Below are 25,180 nucleotides of genomic sequence, written 5' to 3' on the forward strand. Positions count from 1 at the left end.
CCTCAATGTGGTTTATTTGCATTTTCCTGATGGCTATTTGTATTTCAACCTTTGAAAAATTTCTGTTTGAAGTCATAGCCCATTTATTAACTGAATTGCTTGTATTGTTGTTGAGGTTTTTTTTGTTTTGTTTTGTTTTGTTTTGTTTTGTTTTGTTTTGTTTTTGGACAGGCAGAGTTAGTGAGAGAGAGAGAGACGAGAGAAAGGTTCTTCCTTCCGTTGGTTCACCTCCCAAATGGCCACCACGCCGGCGCGCTGCGCCAATCCAAAGCCAGGAGCCAGGTGCTTCCTCCTGGTCTCCCATGCAACTGCAGGGCCCAAGGACCTGGGCCATCCTCCACTGCCCTCCCGGGCCACAGCAGAGAGCTGTACTGGAAGAGGAGCAACCGGGACAGAATCTGGTGCCCAGACTGGGACTAGAACCCGGGGTGCCGGCGCCGCAGGCGGAGTATTAGCCAAGTGAGCCGCGGCACTGGCCAGATAATTTTATATCTAATTTCATGACAGTACAGGTCTATAAACTGTTTTCTTTGGGTAGGTATATCTGGTTTTAGTATTGCTGGCATCATAAAATGTTCTATGTTCTAGAAGAAATTGGTTAAAAATTGGTGTTAAATCTTTAAATGTTTAGTAAATTTTCCAGTGATAAAATCTGAGCCTGAATACTCCTTTTAAGGAAGTTTTAAAATTATGAATTCAACATCTATAATGATTGTAGGACTATGCAGATTGTCTATTGCTTCTTTATTGAGTTTGTTGGTTTGTTGTTGTTTCTTGTCAGTTATACTTGCTAGTATAAAATTGTTCATAGTATTCTCTATCTGATAATACATATGATATATGTAGTGGTATTCTGTTGTTTTTGTCAGTCTTGAAAGATTTACTAATTGTTATGAGTTTTTTCAAAAAACAAGGTATGTTTCATTAATTTTCTCTATAGTTTTCCTACTTCAATTTCATTGATTTCTACTTAATTTCCTTCTTTCTGCTTGCTTTAGGTGTGTTTTCAGATTTTTTCCCTAGAAACATTACTAATGTGAAATTTCTAGTGTCTATAAACTGTTTTGTGCTATAAATTTTCATCTCAGTACTGCTTTAATTGTATCCCATATATTTTTATAGTTTATGCTTTTTTCATTTATTTCTGTATATTATTTTCTTTAAAATTTCCTCTTTGATTCACAGATCATTTAGAGGTATGTTGTTTAATTTTCATACATTTAGATTTTCATTCAAAGAACATAATCTGTATGATTTCAAGATTTAAAAATTGTGAAGTGGGGTCAGCACTGTGATGTGGCCTGCAATGCCAGCATCCCATATGGCCGCCGGTTTGGGTTCCAGCTGCTCCACTTCCTATCCAGCTCTCTTCTGTGGCCTGGGAAAGCAGCAGAAGATGGCCCAAATCCTTGGGCCCTGCACCTGCATGGGAGACCCAGAGGAAGCTCCTGGCTTCTGGCTTCTGGCTTCTGGCTTCAGATCAGCACAGCTCCGGCCGTTGTGGCCAACTGGGGAGTAAACCAGAGGATGGAAGATCTCGCTCTCTGCCTCTCCTTCTCTCTCTCTGTAACTCTGACTTTCAAATAAATAAATAAATCTTTAAAAAAATTGTGAAGTTTGTTTTATGGCTGATAACATGGTCGATCTTGTTACAGTTCCATGGGCACATAAAGGAAAATTCATAAATACTCTGCTGTAGAGTGGAATATTCTCTCTCTCTCTCTCTCTCTCTCACTCACTCTCTTTCCCTCTCTCTCTCTTTTCACACATACCTGCACACATACGTGTTTATTCTTCTTGATTGGTTGTATTGTTTGGATCTTTATATCCCTGCTAGTAGATACAGTGGTTTCTGAGTTGGGGTTATTGAAGTTCTCAACTATAATTATGAACTTGTCTATTTCTCCTTTCTTCTCCTATTCATGTTTATTCATGTATTTTAAAGCTTTGTTGATGGATGCATACACAGTTAGGATTATTATATTTTAAAATGTAATAATGCTATTAGTATGTAATTTCCCCATTAATATCTAATAATTCTCCTTGCCCTGAAATCAACTGTACTGGACACTAATAAACCATTCCTGCATTCTAAACTAAAATTTGTGTGGTATACCTTTTTACATTCTTTAATTTCATCTATTTTGCAGAATTTGAGTTTCTTGTGAGCAGAATATAGTTTGGTTGCATTGGTTTATCCATTATGTCAAAACCAGTTTTTTGGTATATTTACATTTATCAGAACTGTTCATATATTAGCACTTAACTACTTTATTACTTGTTTTGTATTTTATTTGTTTACCTTTTAAATTTTCTGGTACTCATTCCTATTTTTTGTTTCCTTAAATTGTTGTTAAATTGCACTATTAAAAATGTATTTGAGGTGGAGAAAGTGAGAGTGAGAGAGTGAGAGATCCTCAGATGCCCATAGAAGCTGGAGACTGGACTGAACTGAAGCTGAAAGCCAAGAACCCAATCCAGGTCTCCCACATGGATGGAAAGAAACCAAACTAATTATGGTTTGTTGGCATGAACTTCTCTGGATTTGTCCTTTAAAGAGTTTATTCAGCTTCTTGGATATATAAGGGTTTTGTCTTTCATCAAATTTGGCGAGTTTTCAGCCATGCTCTTTTAAATATTTATTCAATTTCATTCCTCTTCTCTAAGACTCTGATTCTTTTGTATTACTTCTTTGGACCATCTACTGCTGCCTGCTATGGTCTGCATTAGCAGAAGCTAGAGTCAGGAGCCAGACCTGGGTTATCAGACTCAGGTATTATGATATGGTTGCAAACATCACAACCAGCTACTTAGCCCCTAGGTTAAATACCTACCCTTGTTTCTCTTGTTTACATTAATCTCTTTGTGTAATTTTCATAGTTTTTCTGGGTACTCCACTCTACACATGTGACATTAGGACAGTCTGCTCGTGTCATAATTTTACTATCTCCAGTGAAACTTGGAAACTTCACTTTTATTTGGTTCCCTTTATCAACTTCACTATTAAATATTGTTGTCTTTACAGACATATGTGTTATCATTTTTATTTTAATAATCAAATGTAATTTATATAGTCATCAGAGAAAGTTGGTATTGGATATGAACAATGTATTGCCACTCATTTTGTTCTTCCTTCTTTTCTGTTGTTCCAGGTTTCTTTTATCCTCTTTTTTTCTGTCTGAAGAAACTACTTTAGACAATCTTTAAGGGTAAGGGAGCTAGCAACAAATTCTTTCAACTTTCTTTCCTCTAAGAATATTTTTATTTCCCTCTATCTTTCCTAAAAACTAATTTAATTTGATATAAAATTGTGGTTGGAGTTTTGTTTTCTTTATTCTTTTAGTACTTGAGAAATATTATGTCATTTCATTTTGGTTTCCATGGCTACATATGAGAAATCCACTGTCATTTTAACTGGCTTTTCCTTTGGGTAATGTGTTATTTCTCTCTGGCTGTTTCAGGGTTTTTTCTTTGTCTTTGGTTTTCAGAAGATTAATTATGGTTTCTTGGCATGAACTTCCTTGGATTTATCCTATTTGGAGTTTACTCAGCCTCCTACATCTGTAAAGTCTTTGTCTTTCATCAGATTTGGAGATTTTTTTTGGGAGAGATTTCAGCTGTATTTCTTCAAATACTTATTCAGCCCTACTCCCTCCCCTCTCAGACCCAAATTATTTTATATAACCTCTTTGCTGATATTTTATTTTTTCATTTTTTCAAGGTAAATTATAATTTACTCATGCTGTATTTTTATAACACCATTGTAAAATCTGCATCAGGCAACTGATTCACACCAGTGTTGACACCAGCTGATGGGCTTTTAACTTAAGGTGTGAAATTCTTTTTTTTTTTTTTAACTAATTTACTTATTTTTAAATACTTTTATTACTATAAAGAGAAAGATTTCATGTATTTCAAAAATACAATTCTAAGAACATAAGGATACTTCCTTCCCCTCTTCTCACCTCTTTCTTTTTTCTTTTAATTTTTTTTTTTTGATAACTCACTTTCAATTTACTTTATAATAACAAGTTTAGGCCGACACCACGGTTCACTAGGCTAATCCTATGCCTGCAGCACCAGTACTCCAGGTTCTGTCCCGGTTGCTCCTCTTCCAGGCCATCTCTCTGCTGTGGCCCAGGAAGGCAGTGGAGGATGGCCCAAGTGCTTGGGCCCTGCACCCGTATGGGACACCAGGAAGAACTCACCTGGCTCCTGGCTTCGGATTGGTGCAGCACACTGGCTGCAGCGCGCCTGCCATAGCAGCCATTTGAGGGGTGAACCAACGGAAAGGAAGACCTTTCTTTCTGTCTCTCTCTCTGTCTAACTCTGCCTGTCAATAATAATAACAGGCTTAATACTCCACTAAATCTAGTGTTCAACAAGTAAAATGGTAGAAAGGCCACAGTACCACAGGACTATAACCAAGGGCTGTAAATGATAATCAAATCGTAAGATGTTAATTTTACTCATATACATTCATGTTTATTTTTTTCTTTTGTACTCTATACATTAGCGATAACAAGTCAGAGAAAACATGCTATTTGTCTTTGGGGTCTGGCTTGTTTCAGTGAGCAGAATGGTCTCCAATTGCATCCATTTTGTTGCAAAATACAGGATCTCATTTTTTATAGCAAGTAGTATTTCATAATATATATAATTTATATATATAGTATTTCATAGTATATATATATAAATATATATATATATAAATATATATAAATATATATATATAAATATATATATATATAAATATATATAAATATATATATATATATAACATTTCCTTTACCTAGTCATTAGTTGATAGACATCTGTGTTGATCTATATCTTAGATATTGTGAATTGAGCTGCTATAAACATGGTGGTACAGATGACTCTTTTCATATGCTGATTTCATTTCCTTTGGGAATATTAACAGTCGTAGGATGACTGGGACTTATGGTAGATCTATTTTCAGATTTCTGAGGATTCTCTGTACTGTTTTCCATAATGGTTGTACCAGAAATTCATATGACTTAGTAGGATGGGTGGTTTCAGTTCAATGCTAGACATTTTGTCTTCTGTGTTAGCAGACTCTGGATCCTTTTATTTCAGCTGGAAATCACCATGTTTAGGTCTGATACTTTTTTTTTGTATTTTGTGATTCCAATTTCAGAGTGTTTGTGGTATTATGATCTAGTTGATTCCATTGGGATCCGCATTAATTTTTGGTGTTGCTGCTTTAGGGAATAAAGGGGGATTCTCCATGCTGGGCTTCCATGCAGAGGGGGATGGTGTAGTGGTATGGCTGGGACAAAGAAATTTCTTAGACATAGTCATTTCCTGTGGTTGGGTCTTTTTCCACTTCAGCTTATTTGTCCCTTGTAATATGTTTGATTCCATATTGTATAACCTTCAGTCTACAGACTGCTTCATATACTGCATCTCATTAGTTTCAGAAGTGTGGTATTATTGCTTCCCTGATTATAGGCTTTTTAGATACCTAGTGCAAATAGGAGACTTTGAAAATATCAGAGAACATTAGAAATTGTTGTGGTACAGCAGTTTAAGCTGTTATTTGGGATACCCACATCTCACATTGGCGTGCCAGTTGGATTCCTAGCTACTCTATGATTCCACAGATTCCTGCTAATGTGCCTTGGAATCAGCATATGATGGCTCAACTTTCCATGCCACACATGTGGGAAATCCAAATGGAGTTCTGGGCATCCCTATCTTCTGCCTGGCCTGGACCTGAATGTTGTTGCCATTTGGGGAATAAACTACCAAATAGAAGATTTTTCTCTGTGTCTTCCCCTTTCTCAATCATTATGCCTGTCAAAGAAATGATTTTTTTTATTATCTCATACTTTATTTTTTTCATGTTAATGTGATATTAATACAAAGATAACAGATCCATTATAGTTCATAGAGAGATATTCTCTCTCCTTCCCATTTCCTTCTTTAGTTTTTGAGATAACATATTTTTAATTTACATTACAGTCAAGGACTTAATGCTCCATTAAATAAAGAGTTCAACAAGTAAAAGGACCTTAGTTCATTGGGAATATAGGCAAGGGCTATAAACAATAATCAATTGGAAAAATGACCTTTTCACCTATACACAGTAACTTTTAACATAATCACAGATCATTAAAACTATAGTAGTATGACATTCTAACTATTGGTTTGATAAGGATATAAAACAAAGTTTGACAAAACTAAAAGAAAATTATCATAAATATAAACTTGGTGTTGAAAGACTGAAGTTGATTTGGAGAAAAATAGAATTCAGCAAAAATAATCCATTTACTTATAATTACATAGTATTAAATAATTCCTTGTTTAGTTAAATGCACAGTGTACTTGGTTTTTCGGGCCTGTATATGTGTGTGTGTATGTTGGGAAAGGGGTTTTGTGTTAAGCAGAGAAAAAGAGGAGGAGAAAGTAAAAAGAACTATAATAGCAGTGGGAAAATTTACATGTGAAGACCTAGTGACTCAGATTAATATTGTGTTTCTTTTAAATATTAATACATTGATTTAAAACACCACAGTGTATTTTCAAGGCTGATCTGCTGTCATACAGATATGGTCCTGAGTGAAATAAAATGGGATGAATTTGAAATATTTAAGTAGTTAAAGAAGGGAACTAGCTTAATAAATTTGTATTTTCATGGTTTGTGGACATTTTCACACATAATCATTTTTAGTTATATAAAGAAATATGTGGTAGACAAAGAAGATGTCAAAGGATTTATAACTACAGGTTAAAAAAATAAAATTAAAAGTTACATGGCTTGGCTGGTGCCACGGCTCACTAGGCTAATCCTCCATCTGTGGCGCCGGCACCCTGGGTTCTAGTCCTGGTTGGGATGCCTGATTCTGTCCCAGTTGCTCCTCTTCCAGTCCATTTCTCTGCTGTGGCCCAGGAAGGCAGTGGAGGATGGCCCAAGTGCTTAGGCCCTGCAACTGCATGGAAGACCAGGAGGAAGCATGTGGCTCCTGGTTTTGGATTGGCGCAGTGCGCCAGCCTTGGTGGCCATTTGGGGGGTGAACCAAGGGAAGGAAGACCTTTCTCTCTGTCTCTCTCTCTCTCACTGTCTCTCTCTCTCACTGTCTAACTCTGCCTGTAAAAAAAAAAAAAAAGTTACATGGCTCATCCCCAAACCATTAAAGCAATAGGAGTGATATGCGCCTAAGTCTCATTTTAGGTTTGTCAGAAGTGATAGGATCCTATTTCCTAGATACTGTTTCAGATCAAAATAGATGGCCTATTCCCCTTTTGGATAGACAGAAAGCTGTGACTTGTTGACTGCCAAAAATCATTTCTAGCTTCTTAGTTTCTGCTTTTAACTTTCCTAACAGTTCACTATAAGGCTGAATAAAGCAGGGGCAGTCTTAAGAGAGAACATTGAAGTGATGGAGCTTATTTTTTATTTTCTCATGGAACAGTTTCTTTGATAGGACAACCTTTATCTGAGGGTCAGCATAATTGCAGTCAGTATTTAAATGTTATGTCTGAGCTGCCAGCTAAGTCTGCTGTGAGCCCTGCACACCATTCCTGGATCAGTGAGCAAATGGTGTCCCTTTGAAGATCAAGTCAAGTCCTCCAGGATGCATTGTCAACAAGCCTGATGAGATACAGTGTTGGTGCTTTGACTTTTTGGTTGTGATTTGAGTTTCAAGTGTTTTGGATTACTCTTTACTATTATGCAGAAATCACAGCTTCAGGCTATTCTGTGCTGTTTGAATAGTTAAACAAGCCTGACTGTTAGAATTATAATGCGGAAAGAATCTACAAGTGAGTGATATGACCTTGAACATTATTTTTAATGCCCATCATTATCATCTCTAGACTTAAACTTGAGGTTTGTAAATAGATTTACACATTGAAGCCTGGAAATGTTTTTGTTTGGTTTGTGGGCTTTTTTTTTTCCTGGCAGGCAAAATTGAAATTTCTGAACTTTCCTTCCCTTAAATTTGGACATAGAGAATGTTTGTTACTCATTGATTTAAATAGCAACCTATAACAAAACCCCTCAGCGATGTGTTTTATTTAGTCTTGCATTTCAGTCATGTTCTGAGTTACAACATTGTTTTGTTAAACACAGTGCCACCATTTTTTTATTTCATTCTTAAAATAAAGATTTACCTTAGCTGTTTTATTCTTATCCTTCTATTCTGTCAATGCCAGTTAGTGTAGTTAGGTTTTTCTATATTTCAGAAAGTATTTAAAATACTATCACTTAATGTCAAATAATGCTTGATTTTCTTAATGCTCCATAAAATATAGAGGCTTTGGAAGTTGAGAATGTTTGTAAGTCAATATGCATTTTCCAAAAAGTGATTGATGTGAATAATAAAAGCATTTTGGGTGTTTTGCTTGCTTTTCATCTTGAAGTATTTTTATGTTTTCTTTCCTTAATTTTTAAGTTGTACAAAGTAAATGCTGTAGAAGTAATGAGTTTCTGAAGGTAGATGTGATTTCTTGTCTCCTTTGTCCTGATGGCTGATACAGATTACAGTGGAGCTTAGAGATTTGTCACACAAGAGGTTATTCATTATGATTCCAGAATAAGATCACAACAGAAAAGCATTGTAATCTAGTGATTTTTCCAGTTCTTGTTGAAGGTAGAATGCTTGTAATATTTTGTTTCTAGATACTCCATATTTCTGTTTTATGAGTTAAAATTTTGCTTAAGTAGCCCTTTCACATACTATTATACAACTTGTATTGTTATTGTTGTCTAAATATAGTGGAAAATACAAATTTACAATCTTTAAACAAGATGAATGCTGTAAATGTATGTTTGAGATTTTTATTACTGGTAATTTCTTATGACACCTTCGGCAATGTCACCTTCAAATAATTTAATTTTGGATGTATATTTACTTTCATACAGGCATAATCATGTTTACAGAGGAACTTAGTGTTTGTTTATAATAAAGTCAGACAATATTAAGTCAAATATAGTAGTCCTCCCTTCTACATGGTTTTACTTTCTATGATTTCAGTCACCCTGGGTCAATTGTGATCCAAAATTACAGTATAGTACAATAACATAGTTTAAAAGAGAGAAACCACATTCACAAAAGTTTAATTATTACAGTATGTGATTATAACTGTTCTAATCTCTTACTGTAACTATAAATTAAACAATTATAGGTATGTAAATGCAAGGGGAAAAAACAGTATAGACAGGGTTTGGCACTCTCTAGGGTTTCAGTCCTCTGTGTAATATCTTAGAACAAGATGGGGAGTACTGTATGTTAGTATTTTGTCTTTCAAAATAGGCAGTTTAACTCTGTTGATAACATATGTTAAAATATTTACATATCCAAAAATTGTTTTTTGTTAGTGTAACTGTTTTTCACAAGGAGTAGCATGGATTAGTTAGTGTTCTTGACAAACAAGTGATTATCTCATTTAAAGCAATAGAAAGATATATACGGTGGGGGGGGCGGTGCTGTGGTACAACACATTGAGCCACCTGCAATGCTGGCATCCCATATGGATGCCAGTTTGAGTCACAGCTGCTCCACTTTGGATACAGCACCTTGCTAATGGCCTGGGAAAGCAATGGAGGATGGCCCAAGTCCTTGGGCCCCTGTACCCACATGGAAAACCCAGAAGAAGCTTCTGGCTCTCAGCTTCGATCTGATCCAGAACCAGCCTTTGGGACCATTTGGGGAGTGAATCAATGGATGGAAAATCTCTCTCTCTTTCTCTCCCTCCCCTTTTCTCTGTAACACTGCCTTTCAAATAAATACATAAAATATTTTTTTAAATGTACATACATGGATTTTTCTATATATCTTACCTAATTTGGGAGAACCACTAAGAGTCATGGCAGAGAGAAAGAGAGAGCTCTTCCATCTGTGGGTTCACTACCCAAATACTCCTAACAGCTGGGCCCTGGCCATGATAAAGCCAGGAACTCAATTACTAGAGCTGTCACCTGCTGTCTTCTAAGGTGTGCATCAGCAGAAGCTGAATTGGAAGCTGAGCATGGCCTTGAATCCAGGCATTCAAATACAGGATGCAGGTGTTCAGAAGTGGAGACTTAATTGCTGAGTCTGCTCCTTCCCCTTCTTTTGATTGGGAGGCCAGCATTAATATGCTTGTTTCTATAAATGTAGGAGTAATTTAAAATGTATACCTTAAAAAAAAATTAAAAACGTGCTGGCCAGTGTGGTACAAAAGGTTAAGCCACTACTTGTGATGCTGGCATCTCGTATGAATGCCAGCTCATTTGAGTCCTAGCTGATCCTTGTATGAGCCAACTCCCTACTAATGTGCCTGGGAATGCAACAGAAGATGGCCCAAAAATTTGTGCCTATGCACACACATGGGAGACCCTGTTGGAATTCCTGGTCTCTAGCTTCAATCTGGTCCTGCTCCTGGCCCTCATGACCACTGGAGAGTGAACCAGTTTATGGAAGATCCCTCTCTGTCTCCTCCTCCTACCCCCTCATAACGAGGCCTTTCAAGTAAATAAAATAGATTTTTAACAAAAAATAAAATAAAATGCATATCTTAACTACTACTAGAAAACAAAGGGAAGGATAAAACTGGTGGCTGAAAGCCACAGAAATCTATAAAGAAAATTTATATCTTACTGATTTTCCTACTTCTCCTCCTCCTGTTATTTTTGCAGTTCCTTTCTATTGAAATACAGGTCAAGTCTTTGAGTATCCATTTCTTCAACTTTAAAATGTAGGTATTTTTAGAACCTACCTCATAGGGTGGGATGGAGAATGAAATAAGTTAAAGTATGTAAAAACGCTCAGCATACTAAGTGCTAATTCTGGCACGCTGGAAGGGCTTAACAAAATTACTTGGCATTAGTATACAGTTTGCATGACTCTGTTCCCAACTCTAGAATTCTTAAAATGCTGAAATTCAGCTAATATGAATCACTCTTGGTAGAGCTTTTATTTTGTAAACTGGATTCTCTAAATTGAATTTCCCTTGAATCTAAACATGTTAGTTGTTTGAGAATACTTCAAAAAGTTCATGGAAAATGATATTAAAGGATAAACTTATTTGTTGTCAATTGTTTTTGAATTCCATACATGTGAAGAATCTTCAAAATGTTCATAAAAACCTATATTATGGAGAAACTATATAAGTATTTCAAGATATTTTGAACTAAAATAAATTTATCTTTTTTTTTTTTTGACAGGCAGAGTTAGACAGAGAGAAAGAAAGAAAGGTCTTCCTTCTGTTGGTTCACATCCGAAGCCAGGGGCCAGGTGCTTCCTCCTGCTCTCCCACGTGGGTGCAGGCGCCCATGGGCCATCCTCCACTGCCTTCCCGGGCCACAGCAGAGAGCTGGACTGGAAGAGGAGCAACCAGAACTAGAACCCGGCACCCATATGGGATGCCGGTGCTGCAGGCAGAGTATTAGCCAAGTGAGCCACGGCGCAAGCCCCATAAATTTATCTTTTAAAAAAGATTTATTTATTTATTTGAAAGGTAGAGTTACAGAGAGAGAGAGAGAGGGAGAGACAAAGAGAACTTCCATCCACTGGTTCACTCCCCAAATGGCCACAATGGCTGCAGCTAATGTTCCAGGGCAACACCTAGGAACCTGAAGCTTGTTCCGGGTCTCCCAAGTGGGTACAGGGGCACAAGCGCTTGGGCCATCTTATGCTACTTTCTCAGGCACATTAGCAGAGAGCTGAATCAGAAGTGAAACAGCTGTGACCTGAACCAGAGCCCATATGGGATGCTGGCTTTGCAGGCAGCAGTTTGACCTGCTATGCCACAACACTGGTCCCAAATTTATCTTTTAATTACATTTATCCACTAATTTCTGATGTACCATCATTCTTAGGCTAATCTGCTGAGATAAGATTCTCTTAGGTTTGAGAACAATGATTGCCATATCTTTTTTGTGAATAATGTTTCCTTAAATACTACCATACATTAGCAGTGTTTACTTTAACCCTGCATCCCTATGGGATCAGAGTTCCCCATATAAACAGGATATGGGCAGCCAGATTGCAAGCTGCTCCTCCCCTATCATGCCTCCTACATGGGCTTTAGCAAAGCCTGGGTATTTCCTTATTCATGAGATTTCTGAACTGCCCAGAATCCTGGACGATATGTCCTCTGAGAGACCTTCCTAACAATCTATTGCATATTCTAGAAACCAGGATTGAGTTTGGGAGTCCATCAATAGAGAGAAAGTTTTGAAGTGATTTCTGCTTGCCTGATCGTTTCCAAAATTACTACTCAATTAAGATTTCCCCAAATGAGCCAAAATTGCATGCTTCAAATCCTCTATGCCTAACTTGGCATAGTTGACGTTCTGGGCTTTGTGAGTAGTTTATGAAAATCCAAACATTTATTTTAGTAGTCTTATAAACATGAGAGTTTGCTAAATGCATTTTTCACTAATGAGATAGAGATGCTTCATCAATTCTTCAGCAACAGGTGCATTCTTCCTATCTTTAATTTATATATGGCTTTATCTGATAGCCTCTACTGCAGCAGGAATAGTTGGCAACACTGCTTGAAAAAAAAGAGACTCTCCTTCAATAAAAACAAAACAACACAATTACAATGATTTTGACTTAAGTAAATAGATTAATAATTTTGATCTACTCACATATGCCCTATGACCATACAAGTTTAAATCAGAGATCAGTGAAGTAGTTGGCGTTTTAATCACTTACCACAGAGCCTAGCACTTTAAAATATTGAAACCACAGAAGAAAGATGTAACTTACACACCAGTCCATAAGGTTTTTGGCGTTGGTGATTTCTGCACAGCACAGACTGATCTGTGTTCGTTAGAAAGTGTCCATCCTTCACATTGAAGTGCTTTTAAAATTTGGAAATAGGCCATGAATTGCAATAATTTTTTTTTCATTTTTACAATACCAGAGCATAATCTGATGTTTTAATCATTTTAATTAAAAAATCCATTTCAATCTAAACTGATACATCTGACATATTATAATAATTCATCCACAGCAGTTATGCCATTATACTTAGGACAGCCTGTTCACTTTGTACTTTTTATCATGCATGGATAAAATACTAAGTGAATTTTCAATTTTTCTTTCCAGCATTATTTTCATTGAGAAAGTCTCTACTTGTTAGTAAATGGCATTGTTGAAATCACTGTATTGAAACATTTCTGCAGTGTCTTTTGTCATAGTTAAATGTAAGTAATTCAGATTTTTGAACAGAGTATTTAATCTTTGGGCCGGTACTGTGGTGTTGAGGGTGAAGCCACTACCTGGGGCATCAGCATCCCGTATGAGCTCTGGTTCAGGTCCTGGCTGTTCCACTTCCAATCCAGCTCTCTGCTAGTGTGCCTAGGAAAGAAGTGGAGGTTGGCCCAAGTAGTTGGGCCCCTGAACCCACATGGGAAACTCAGAAGAAACTCCTGGCTCATGGCTACAGTCTGGCTCAGCCCCAGTGGTTGAGGCCATTTGGGGAGTGAACCAGCAGATGGAAGATTCTCTTTCTCTCTCTCTCTCTCTGTCTCTCTGCCTCTGCCTCTCTGCAACTCTGTAACTCTCTGTAACACTGCCTTTCAAATAAATAAATAAATAAATAAGTAAAATAAAAATTTTGATTTTAACAAGTGTATAACAAAATGGCCACTTTTAATATTTTGATGCATTCTAAATTCTAGTTAATTTAATCTGAATAATTCAACTAACAATATATTAAAATATTCGATACACATAATATGTCAGGTGATTTTTAAACTTTACATTCCAACAATTCAGTTTACATTTTGTTTACTTTGGTGTATACTATTTATTTGCTCTATACAATTTTTTTGGTTTACAATCAAACCTGATGTTTTATTTTCAAACCTTATGTTACTATAAAGTAGATGGGACTGTTCTATAATAAAAGTTACCTATTAAAGCTGTATTTCATTAAATAAAATTAATATTTTATAACTTTTCCTAATGAACTATTTAAACCTGGTTTGCATAGATATTCTATTCAGCCAGCTGTGAAGAACAGATTTTCCTTCTTTCCATGAGTTTTTTCCAATGCATTTTGTAAACACTGAAATACATATTTTTAAAAAATCATCAATTTCTCAGTGACAGACCACAGTAGTTGGAACTCAATAGGAAAACAAAGAGATGTAGTTCTAATCTAAATTCAAAATTTTTATATGAAAAAAGTCTCTATTTAATCCCTATCCTTGAATCTTCTTCTCAACTAATCCTACTGTCAATTTACTTTTCATTCAGCCCATCTTCTTAAATATTTAAGCCTTTGTCACTCAAAAGTTGAAAGGAAGATGAGTGCCAAGAATTCTTTACTTTCCTTTTTATTTCTTATATCTATAATTAAAGCAGAACTATAAGGTTAGAGAGGAAATTATGTTAATTAATTAAAATAATAAGTAAATTGGACTAGGTTTTAATTATTGCTTTCTTTCAGCAAGTTTATTTTTTGTAAGAGTGCGTGTTTTAAATTCCACATTCCCCAAATATTCTTGGAAGATTGTAGAAAATTCATTGCTAGTTTAAGGATCCAGATGAAAGGTAGAGTGCGTGAGGCTGTGGACCCAAATCTGAGATTCTAACAAGCTATGTGTCATTATCAGCTTTGCCTGTATATCTGTCCCCAGGGTTCTTGTAGAGATGGCACTGAGCAAACTCCCAGAACTCCAGCCTTTAGGACTTTGTAACACTGAGTATACACTAGAGGAACACAAAGATGTTTTGCTTTTTTAATTTCATTCCATGCTCCCCACACTTCTGTATTGGTCACATTTTCAGTCTCATTTGAGCTAAAAATGCCTACTATGTGGTCTTCATTACAAGTTCTAACCTCAGTATCACCTCTGTAGGTCACACCTGAAAGAAGGAAACAAAATTGTTTGATTGCCTCTTGTATGCTAGGGACTAATCTGGACCATACTTCTTCAGCTTCAACCCTAAACAGCTGTACTGTGAGATAGATGTGTATTCTCATTTCAGACAAGGTGAAAGGTCATGTAGCAGGCAAATGCTACAGTTAGGGAAAAAAATCAAAATAGGCTCTAATATTCAAGTGATTTACGTGAACACCAAGACTTTGAATTAGTGCCATAAGCAGAAACAAGTAACAGTCTTCCCAAAAAGGATTGGCAGAATGTAACAATTAAGAGCACAGACCACAGATCATGTGATGCCTGGATTCAGTACTGAACACTGCCACTTTTAAGCAGAATGACCTGTAGCAAATCACTCAACCTCTCCAGAATCAGTGTCCTTACATGTAAAATAAGGATAATAGTAGCTAGCACACAAAGTGTCATGTAGATTACATAATCAGGTCTTGACACATAGTAATGTCATCATATGTTTGGGTCCAGTCTCGTTCTTGACTCAGATGTAAGAATGAATTTGAGCATGAGAAATAAGTAAAAATTAACAGAGGAATGAGATTTACTGTTAACAGAGCAGCAGTATGCATTTGAGAGGGATAACCCTATTATAGGATCTTGAGTGAGCAGAAATACTATATTCATAGGAGATGGTGTTTGGGGAGGAGTTTTCTAGGAATAAGCAGCCAGTTCTAGGATTTGAGTTTTTGTTCTTTTTTGGGGGGTGAGGGAGTGTTTCTTAGAAGTATTATAGTGTCAGGTGAATGATAGACATAGGAGAATAGGAGTGTCATCTGTGGAAATTCTATTGTAATGTTTTTATAATTGGCTATTGATCACCATGAAGACATGGTCTGCAACCATGTTACCTTCAGTCTGAAGTGGTTCTGGGTGGCCATTTTGTGGAAATAGAAGTTTGGGGTTACTTTAGCCACAGTATAAAGAGGGGAGGGTGAAGAAGGAGGGATTATTTTGAGGTACTTGTGACCTCAGATCTCTCTCAGATCTCTCCTGCTGGTTACCTCCTTGCCTGTATCAGAAGTGTTAGCCATTAGTATTTTTCTTTCCTTCTCCTCCTCCTTCTTCTTCTTCTTCTTCCTATTATTATTACTAATTTTAAGTAGAAGGGATTTTGGAGGCCATTTTACTTAGCCCTTTCTTTTTCTGAGTAAGGGTTTAGAACCTCAAGATATGAAATCGTTTTCCCAGGCAAGACAGAAGCAGCATCCAGTGTTCCTAATGCTCAATGTGGTGTTCCACCTGTAAGTCACAACAACATTGAGAAGATAACAAATGGTGATGCTGTATTGAGAATTTATTTGCAAAAGTTTTTATAAATTCTTATGCTTTTTATACAATTGGCCTATTGTGAAATAATATCACCTAATAGCACATTTTAATGGATATGGATAAAAGGAATGAATCAACACATTATGAAAATACCATTACATTTTATAAGTCCATAAAATGTAAGGATAGTTCATTTTAGGTATAAATAAAATATTACATAGGAAGCTGTGAATGAAAAATGATGGTAAAATAATTTTACTCAAATATGAGAGGTTTATTTAGCTAAGGAATTTTTGACTTCCTGAATATTTGTAAAAACTACTGATGTGGAACAGAGTCGTTGCTCTCTCCTGATGTCTTAGATGCAATGGCTTCTCTGGCACTGCATATTTTGTTCTAAAAGAGAAGACAGTACAGTGATAAATGCACACATATTCTATGTTGTTAAAGTTTCAAAAGTGATAAAACTCTGTTTTCACAACAGATTAGAAATATTTCCCTTCTTCTGGAAAAAAAAGTAATGAGCTACATAAATATCAAAATCAAAAGTGGCTGTGAGTGATGATACTACACTTTTTTCTCTGCAGGAAAAAAGCAGGAAACTAGTCCTTTTGAATTGTGTAAACTTAGAAGAAAACAGTTTCTGGATTTCTTTTCAAATTAATATTCAACACACAAATTACTGAGTATTTTTTCAAATGCAAGTCAATATGCGAGTAGCTAGAGACACTGAAACTGGTAAAACATTACTTTGACAATCAAGGACATTAAAAAAACTAAAGTTACATAGTGTTGTTGAACAATTTGGCTAGTATGTGCAATACAATTGAGAAAATGTCAGATCATATAAGCTAATTAAATGAGCTCTCATTATATTTTAATTACATTAAATAGTATCAGAGGTACAATTATTTTTCACTTGCAAAGGCCATTGTAATTTCTTTTGTTTGTATAATTAAATTAGAAGAGCTGCAACACATTAATACAGAACTGATATAAGATTTCTTTAATGACAACATTTTACTTTGGGGCACACAAATCAGATATTTCCAGAAAAATGTGAGTAATCTCTTAATTAGCCATCATTCACAGATTGTGAAAACGTGTACTTATTTGATTGATAGAATGTGTCATATTTGCTTATTTATCTTCAAAGAAAAACTGTTATCATATTTAATCCATGCTTTTATTGTTCATGTTTCTCAAACATTTCAGATGAAATCTAACAAAGAGATAAATATTATATACCTCCAAGGAATTCCATGACCATTATGTATGATAAATTTAAGGGGAATGCCAGTTCTTCAGTTGAAAGCGCAGGAATGGAGCACGAGATTGTATGGTAGAAGAGAAGAGAGAGGACAACCGGAGCTCTACATGTTAGAATAATCCATAATCCATCTTAGATTATTTAAAAAACTAAGAAGAAAGTGGGGCTGGTGTGATGGTATAGTAGGTTAAGCATACTTGGTCCCCTGCCATCCAAATGGGAGACAAGGATGAAGTCTGTGGCTCTTGGCTTCAGCATGGTACAACCCTGGCTGTTGCAACCATCTGAAGGGTGAACTAGTGGTTGGAAGACCTCACTCTCTCTCTCTTCTCCTTCCCTCCTTTGCTTCCTCTTTTCCTCCCTTCCTTACTTTCTATCTCTGTTACTCTGCCTTTCAAATAAATAAATATTTTAAAAAATAAAAGAACATAAATCTAAGAAGGGAAATTGATCATTCAAAATCAATGAAGCTGTGGAGATAAGCAATTTCTTAAGATAAGGTGATCCACACTGTGGCAGAGGTGAAGAAGAAACATTTGTAACTGGTTTTGTGGTGAAGAAGGTTAAAGTGTGGCTTGAGACACCAGCATACTAAATCAGAGCAGCAGTTCGAGTCTTGGCTACTCCTTGGCTTCTGATCCAGCTCCTGAATCATATTCCCGAATATGCTTGGGATGGCAGCAGTAAATGACCTCTGCTACCCACATGGGAGACAGGGATGGAGTTTCAGGCTCCTAGCTTCAGCTTGGCTCAGGCCTGGCTGTTGAGGCCATTTAGAGAGTAAATCAGTGAATGGAAAATAGGTCTTTCTTCTCCCAACCCCTGACATCTGTCTTTCAAATAAACAGAGAGAGAGAGAGAGAGAGAGAGAGAGAGAGAGAAAGAGAGAGAGAGAGAGAGTGAGAGTCTTTAATAGAAAATGAAGATAACACAGAAAGAGTCACTAGATAAAGGACTAACAAAGAAGTCTGAGTATTAAGGTAGGATTGAGTAGCGAGAAATAAAGGTGTTTGGTGTTCTTCATGTATTGAAATAATTTAATAAGATTATAAATACTTGAATATGACACTAGATTTGACAACAGGGTTACATTTTTTTAATATTTTTAAAATTTATTTGAAAGAGTTACAGAGAAAGGCAGACACAGACAGGGAGGTCTTCCATCCATTGGTTCACTCCTCAGATGGCCGCAACAGCCAGAGCTGCGCCAATATGAAGCCAGGAGTCAGGAGCTTCCTCCAGGTCTCCCACACAGGTGCAGGGGCCCAAGGACTTGGGCCATCTTCTACTGCTTTCCCAGGCTATAGCAGGGAGCTGGATGGGAAGAGGAGCAGCTGGGACTAGAACCAGCATCCATATGGGATACCGGTGCTTCAGGCCAGGGTGTTAACCTGCTGCACCACAGTTAAATTTTTTTTTGTTGCTGTTTTATTGTGCTATTTATTCTTCTGTAAGATGTTTATTTGATAGGAAGATGTTCAGTATTCATCACTTAACCCAGCATATTGTTATGGAACAGGTTTTTTATGAAATGAAGTATTGTTAAGCCTGTTCAGGGAAAAAAAAAAACTGTAAAAGATAAAGATGAAGCAGCTTTCCCAGTAATTCTTTCTTTGTTTTTAGTTTTTTGTTTGTTTTGTTTTTTCTTTCTTTCTTTTTCTTTTTCTTCCTCATACAAAATGCTCAACTCTTTACCTAGAATAGAGTTAATCTTCTGTGTATAAAGTTATATGAAAATAGATCTTAGTGAAAAACAAGATTGGGAACAGGAGAGGGAAGAGGAAGAAGGGTGGGAGGGCAGGTACAGTGGGAAGAATTACTATGTTCCTAAAGTTGTATTTATGAATTGCATGCAAAGAAATTTAAAAAATAAAAAGAGAAAAGAAAATGAGGATTGTCAGGGTCAGGAATAGATGGGATCATGGCCACAGATAAATAAACAATGATATTTACAGGGAGCTTGAGAACCAGTGACTCAGGATGTTAAATAGAGTTACAGTGCCTGTGCTCACAGAAGATTGACTAATAGTGTATTTGTGTCTCTCTCAAAGAGGTGGATTCAATGAACCATAACTGATTGCATAGGAAACACCCTTATCCTGAAAGAAGAATTGGTAATCTCACTCATGCACAATGTACTTGCAAGCTACTTTGTATTTGTGTGAATCAATAGCTCTGAGAATACAGAAGGAGAGATAATTTCTGTCTAAGGAGACCAAGTGAGCACTGAAGAAACATTTAACAGGAGATCCTGGCCCTAGGAATGGGAAGACCTCCAACAGTAATTAACTGGATGAGGAGCAAATGCCCAGGAGTATAGAGGGCTCAGTAACCCATAAGTTAAATATACTGCCACAGGCATTGACTTTATTTATAGGAATCATGGATGAGAAAATAGTAGGAAAAACTTAAGAGCAGATTGCAGAGAGCCTGAGTGCCTGGAAAAGGATTGATGTGTTTTCAGCCATTTGGTAAAATAATGAGCAGGAAAAAGCAGAATCAAAAAGCCATTCAGGAAGATTTCCCTGTATATGCTGAAATGGAGAAAGGAAAAAAACTCTTGGTTATTATTATTATCTTAAATTTTATACTCTGAAAATAAAACCTGAAAAGTAGGCTGCTTTTTCTGAGAGGTGAAATGTTCATAGGAAATTATAGGAGTATTTGCAAGGCCAATTGGAAAGAAATAAAGCTACTTGTGTTAATGAATGATGTCCTAATGAGAATAGAAATGCAAACAGGAAGTGCTTTGAGGGAAGGACACTTTATAAGCAAATGAGAAAAATGTTGATTCTTTCTTGCTAATTAGGGCAGAATGGCAACATAAGAAAAATCACAGTGGTGCATGTTGCTATTCCTAAAAGATAACGGATGCTTTTGTTCATCACATACAATTTACATTTATTCTTCCTTTGAATTTGACTAGTTAAAAGAATAATTTAAAAAAGAGAAAAATGTAGACAGGTTATTTATGAGTCCCTAATAATAGTAATAATTGTCAAATTAAATGCTGATATTCCTATATTTTTAACCGCTTCTTATTTGGCAATTTCCTGTGCACTATTGAAAATATAGGATAAGAGATGGTGTTCTTGACTGGAAAGAGCCAATGCAAAATGAATGAAAATCTTAAATTCCAGCATACTTTTTATACTAGAGATTTTATTATTTGTTTGAAAGGTAGAGTTGCAGGGAGAGAGAGAGAGAGATTTTTCATCTCCTGGTTTACTCCCCAGATGGCTGTAATGGCTGGGACTGAGTCAGACAGAAGCCAGGAGCCAGGAGATTCTTTTGGGACTCCAAGATTGGGGCAGGGGCCCAAAGACTTTGGGCCATCTTCCACTGTCGAGCATATTTAATATGTTACTTATGGTTTTATATAAATAAATACCTGTCTCACAGAATCTTTAGAACCAAGAAGTGATTGGGCTTTACAGATCTATATATACTTAGGCTCTTCTTGTTTTTCATAATTCTTATATTTTATAGAACATATCTAGATACAATGCATTATGAGAATTTCTTAGTTCTTCAATTTAGCAAGTTCAGTTAACAGCATTTTTCCCCTCTATGCCTCAACAAAATCCAAGATGCCAATCTTGGTGCCTTCTTAGATTCTAGTGTTGATATGTCTTAGTTTACTAATGCTACCATAACAAAGTACCACAAATTGAGTGGCTTCAATGACAAAACTTACTGCCTAACATTTTCAGAGGATAGAAGTCCAAGACCAGAATATTAGCATGGCTGGTTCCTCCCGAGAGCTGTGAGAACTGTTTCATGCTTCTTCTGGTGGTTTGCCAGCAATCTTTGGTGTCTCTTGTCCTAAACAAAGGGTACTGTGATCTTTTCTCTCATACTTACCTGTGTTCTCCCTGAATTTGTTTATTTGTGTCCACATTTCTCCTTTTTTGAAAAAAGGTATTTAAAGTATTTGTGTTTTTTTTTTTTTATTCATTTCAAAGATAAAGAGGAAGGGCTAAAGCAAGAAGGTTAGGGCGAGAGAGTGAGAGCAAGAGCGAGAGAGAGAGAGAGAGAGAGAACACTCCTATCAACTGCTTTACTCCCCACTTAGCCAAAACAGCCAAGACTGGCCAGGCCGAAACTGGAAGCCAGGAACTTCAACCCAAGTCTCCCACGTGGAGGTCAGGGACTCAAGTTTTTGAGCCATCACCTGCTAAGTGAGGCAGGAAGGAGGAACCTGGAATTGGAACTAGAACTGGGACTCAAACCCAGACACTGCAATTTGGAATGGGTGTCCCAAGCAGCTTTTTAACCACTATGCCAAATTCCCAACTTCTCCTTTTAATGACACCAGTAATATTGAATTGGGGCATACATTATTCACTCTGACCTCATGTTAACTAATTACATGTGAAATGATCCTATTTCCAAGTCAGATCATATTCTCTGGAACTAGGGCTTAGAACTTCAACATATGAATGTGGGGAGCACCATTAAGTCCTTCACAATATGTAATGAATAGTTGGGTGTGGACATTGCTGACAGTCATCTTGCAAATTATCTTCTCATTCAAGATTTTCCATTCCTTGTATCTGGAGAAGTTATAGACACGGGGAATTCTTTTCCATATATACCCAAGCTCTACCACTGGGGATCACCTCATCATTGGTTTCCCTGACATCAACTCTTACTACAGGTCCAATTCTCTGGCATACTCTTTAATTCAGTCACTTGGGGAACAATACCACTTGTATATTACCCCTTCCTCAATAACCTTCAGAGGCTTCTTCTTATTTACATGATGAAGTCCAAGTACTTAAATACACCATTTAGAGATTTCCAGCCACCAAGCATTTATACAGTCTCCACAGTTACAAATCTTCATTTCAGTGAAACTTAGCCATTCACTGTTTTCTGAAAACACCATAAACTTTCCTAATTATTCATCTTTGTTCAGCCTATTTTTTTATTGGAAGCTTCTTTCTTATCTGTATCCTATAAGCCTGATTGAAAGCCTACTTCCTACACAATACTATGCACGAGTTGTTCCTGCCACTCATTCCTGTGGCACTTATCTTCCTGTAAATAAATCTGAACTGAAGTCTGTTTACAATGCTGTTGTTTTGTCCCATGTTTATGTCCTTACACCTCCCTAGCAGGCTTTGGAAACATCATGGGAGCAAATATATTCCACTTCATTGTTCATAGAGTAATGGAACTCCTCAAAGTTTATTGAAACAGTTAGAATTGATTGAGTTTTTTTTTTTTCCTCAGTGAAGGATCTAGTGGCTATATTTTTGCTTCACTTTGACTTTTTTATGCACCCAGTTAGTTGTTACATTCCCAGTTCCGAGAGTTTCATATTATCTCATATACATTTGGGGTTAAGGGGGTTGGATCCATCCCAGAAAACTGGTTCATTTACTCTTCAGAGCTTTAGTTACCATACTGTCATGAAATTAATGATTTTTACTTATTTTAATAATAACTATTATGTATTAATGTACTTCTAAAGTGACTCCTGGATCCAAGAATCTGTAGTTTAAGGGTTTATACATTGTATCACTAAATTATAATCAGACATGACAGATTTTTATGGATATAGAGATGGATGGACTGGTGAGCTTGGCATCTTTTGGTTGCTACCAATTGAATATTCATCCTCAATTATTTATTTGATTTTATAATACATACTCTGGCTACAATATAAATAGTTTTGAAGTGACTTTTTTAAAATGAAAACTAATTAAAAGATAATTTGAAGATAATTCCTATAATGCTATATAAGGAACCTTTTTTGAAGGTTTTTATTTAATGAATATAAATTTCATATGTACAGCTTTTAGGGATATAGTGTTTTTTCCCCCATTCCTGCCCTCCCACCCCCACTCCAATCCCACTTTCTACTTCCTCTCCCATTCCATTTTCCATTAAGATTCACTTTTAATTGGCTTTATATACAGAAGACCAATTCTATACTAAGTAGAGATTTCAACTATTTGCACACACACAAACAAAGTATAAAGTACAGTTTGAAGACAAGTTTTAACGTTAATTCTCTTAGTGGACAGAGGTCCAACATGGGTAGCAAGTGCACGGTGACTCCTGTTGTTGATTTAACAACTGACACTCTTATTTATGACATCAATGATCACCAGAGGCTCTAGTCATGAGCTGCCAAGGCTATGGAAGCCTTCTGAGTCCACAAACTCCAACAGTTTTTAGACAGGGCCATATGCAAACTGGAAGTTCTCTCCTCCCTTCAGAGAAAAGTACATCCTTCTTTGATGGCCCCTTCTTTCCACTATGGTCTCACTCACAGAGATCTTTCATGCAAACCGTTTGTGCCACTATGTCTTGGCTTTCCATGCCTGAAATGCTCTCATGGTATTTTCAGTCAGATCCAAATGCCTTAGGGGCTGATTCTGAGGTCAGAGTACTGTTTAGGGCGTTTGTCATTCTGTGAGTCTGCTGTGTGGAATGCTTCCCATGTTGGAACTTTCTATCCTTTGTAATTCTATCTATTCTTATTACCAGACACTTGGTCTTTTTTTATGTTATCCCTATAAGGAACTTTTAACAATGATAAGCTATAGGGAACAGGACTGGAAAAATGAGGGGGGATAGAATTCTCACTTTAAACCTTTTTTTAAACAGGTTATGTATTACTTTCATAAAGGAATATGATACATTTTGGAGGCCAATGTCATTTTTTAAAGACAGGCTTGTGAAAATCAATAAGAAATAAATATAAATGTTTCCTCTCTCCTTCATGAAGAGTCTTAGAAGTTATGTCAAATCTGAGAGTGTCTGTGTAGTACATTGATAGATTTATTAGTGTCCTCTCATTTTATAACTTTTAAAGTACTTCCTAATGGTGCTTGCCTCAGCATCATGTAACTAAAATTGGAATGATACAGAAAAGATTAATATAGCCCTTGTGCAAGGCTGCCACAAAAATTCATGAAGCATTTCATATTTCCATATTTTTTTACTGCACTAAAAGCAGAGGGGCAGAAAGAAACTTTTGGGGATGATGCACGTTTATTATATGGAGGGTACTGTTAGTATCTAGGGTAGGAATAAATTCTAACTTATCAAACTGTGCATATTAAATATATACCAGTGTTTGTATTTAAATTGTGTCTCAATAAAGCTGTAAATAAAAAGAATGCTTCCTCCTGATAATTGGTATAGTGATTTGAAGATGGAGAAAATGTAAAATAAAACAATAAACCAAGAGAAGCAAAATAATATGTGGTACTTGGTATCTGAGTTGACTTAATTACAAATAGATGAGCAATAAATATGAGTTTAGATTCCCTGGACACGCTGACTAAAAAGAATTTCTTGGGCTGTATATTTTTTCATTGTGTCGTAGAAGAAAAAAATACATCTAAGTCAATCTGTAGAGAAAAAAAAACTGTCCTGGCATTGACTTAGAGATAAAATTCATTTTGGTAGTTCTTTTGTAAAGGACATAGGACATATAATAGACCATGTCTTCAACTACAATTTTGTAAAAGACACATTTTGTTTCAACAGACATTTATTTTTATTGAGGATTTCATGGTGCTCAAGATATAATACTTCCTATTGACACAAGGGAGTTATTCTTGCAGAGAATGAAAAATAAGGTCTAAGATTCATTTTTTAAAAGTAGAAATAGAAGATCTGATATTTCCTTACAATATTTATAAATGTATCATTAAATGTGAGTATGGTACTGGAAATAAAAGAGGGAGGGACATCGTAGGTAGGCATGTTGTCTGTGTGAAGTTCCAACTGGCAATCCATCTCTACTGCACTAGGAG

The 25,180-nt window shown here is 36.2% G+C and overlaps 1 protein-coding gene and 1 non-coding gene across 2 annotated transcripts in view; both read left to right on the plus strand.

Annotated features, from left to right (window-relative positions):
* The window catches only part of MAGI2 (membrane associated guanylate kinase, WW and PDZ domain containing 2), a 1,616,214-nt gene that overhangs the window by 112,415 nt on the left and 1,478,619 nt on the right, over window positions 1-25,180 (plus strand). The window lies entirely within an intron of this gene.
* LOC133768546 (U6 spliceosomal RNA) lies at window positions 24,242-24,349 on the plus strand. The gene has a single exon (XR_009867000.1). It is a non-coding gene; the product is annotated as a U6 spliceosomal RNA (small nuclear RNA).

The sequence above is a fragment of the Lepus europaeus genome, chromosome 1 (genome assembly GCF_033115175.1).
Source record: "Lepus europaeus isolate LE1 chromosome 1, mLepTim1.pri, whole genome shotgun sequence".
Classification (NCBI taxonomy): domain Eukaryota; kingdom Metazoa; phylum Chordata; class Mammalia; order Lagomorpha; family Leporidae; genus Lepus; species Lepus europaeus.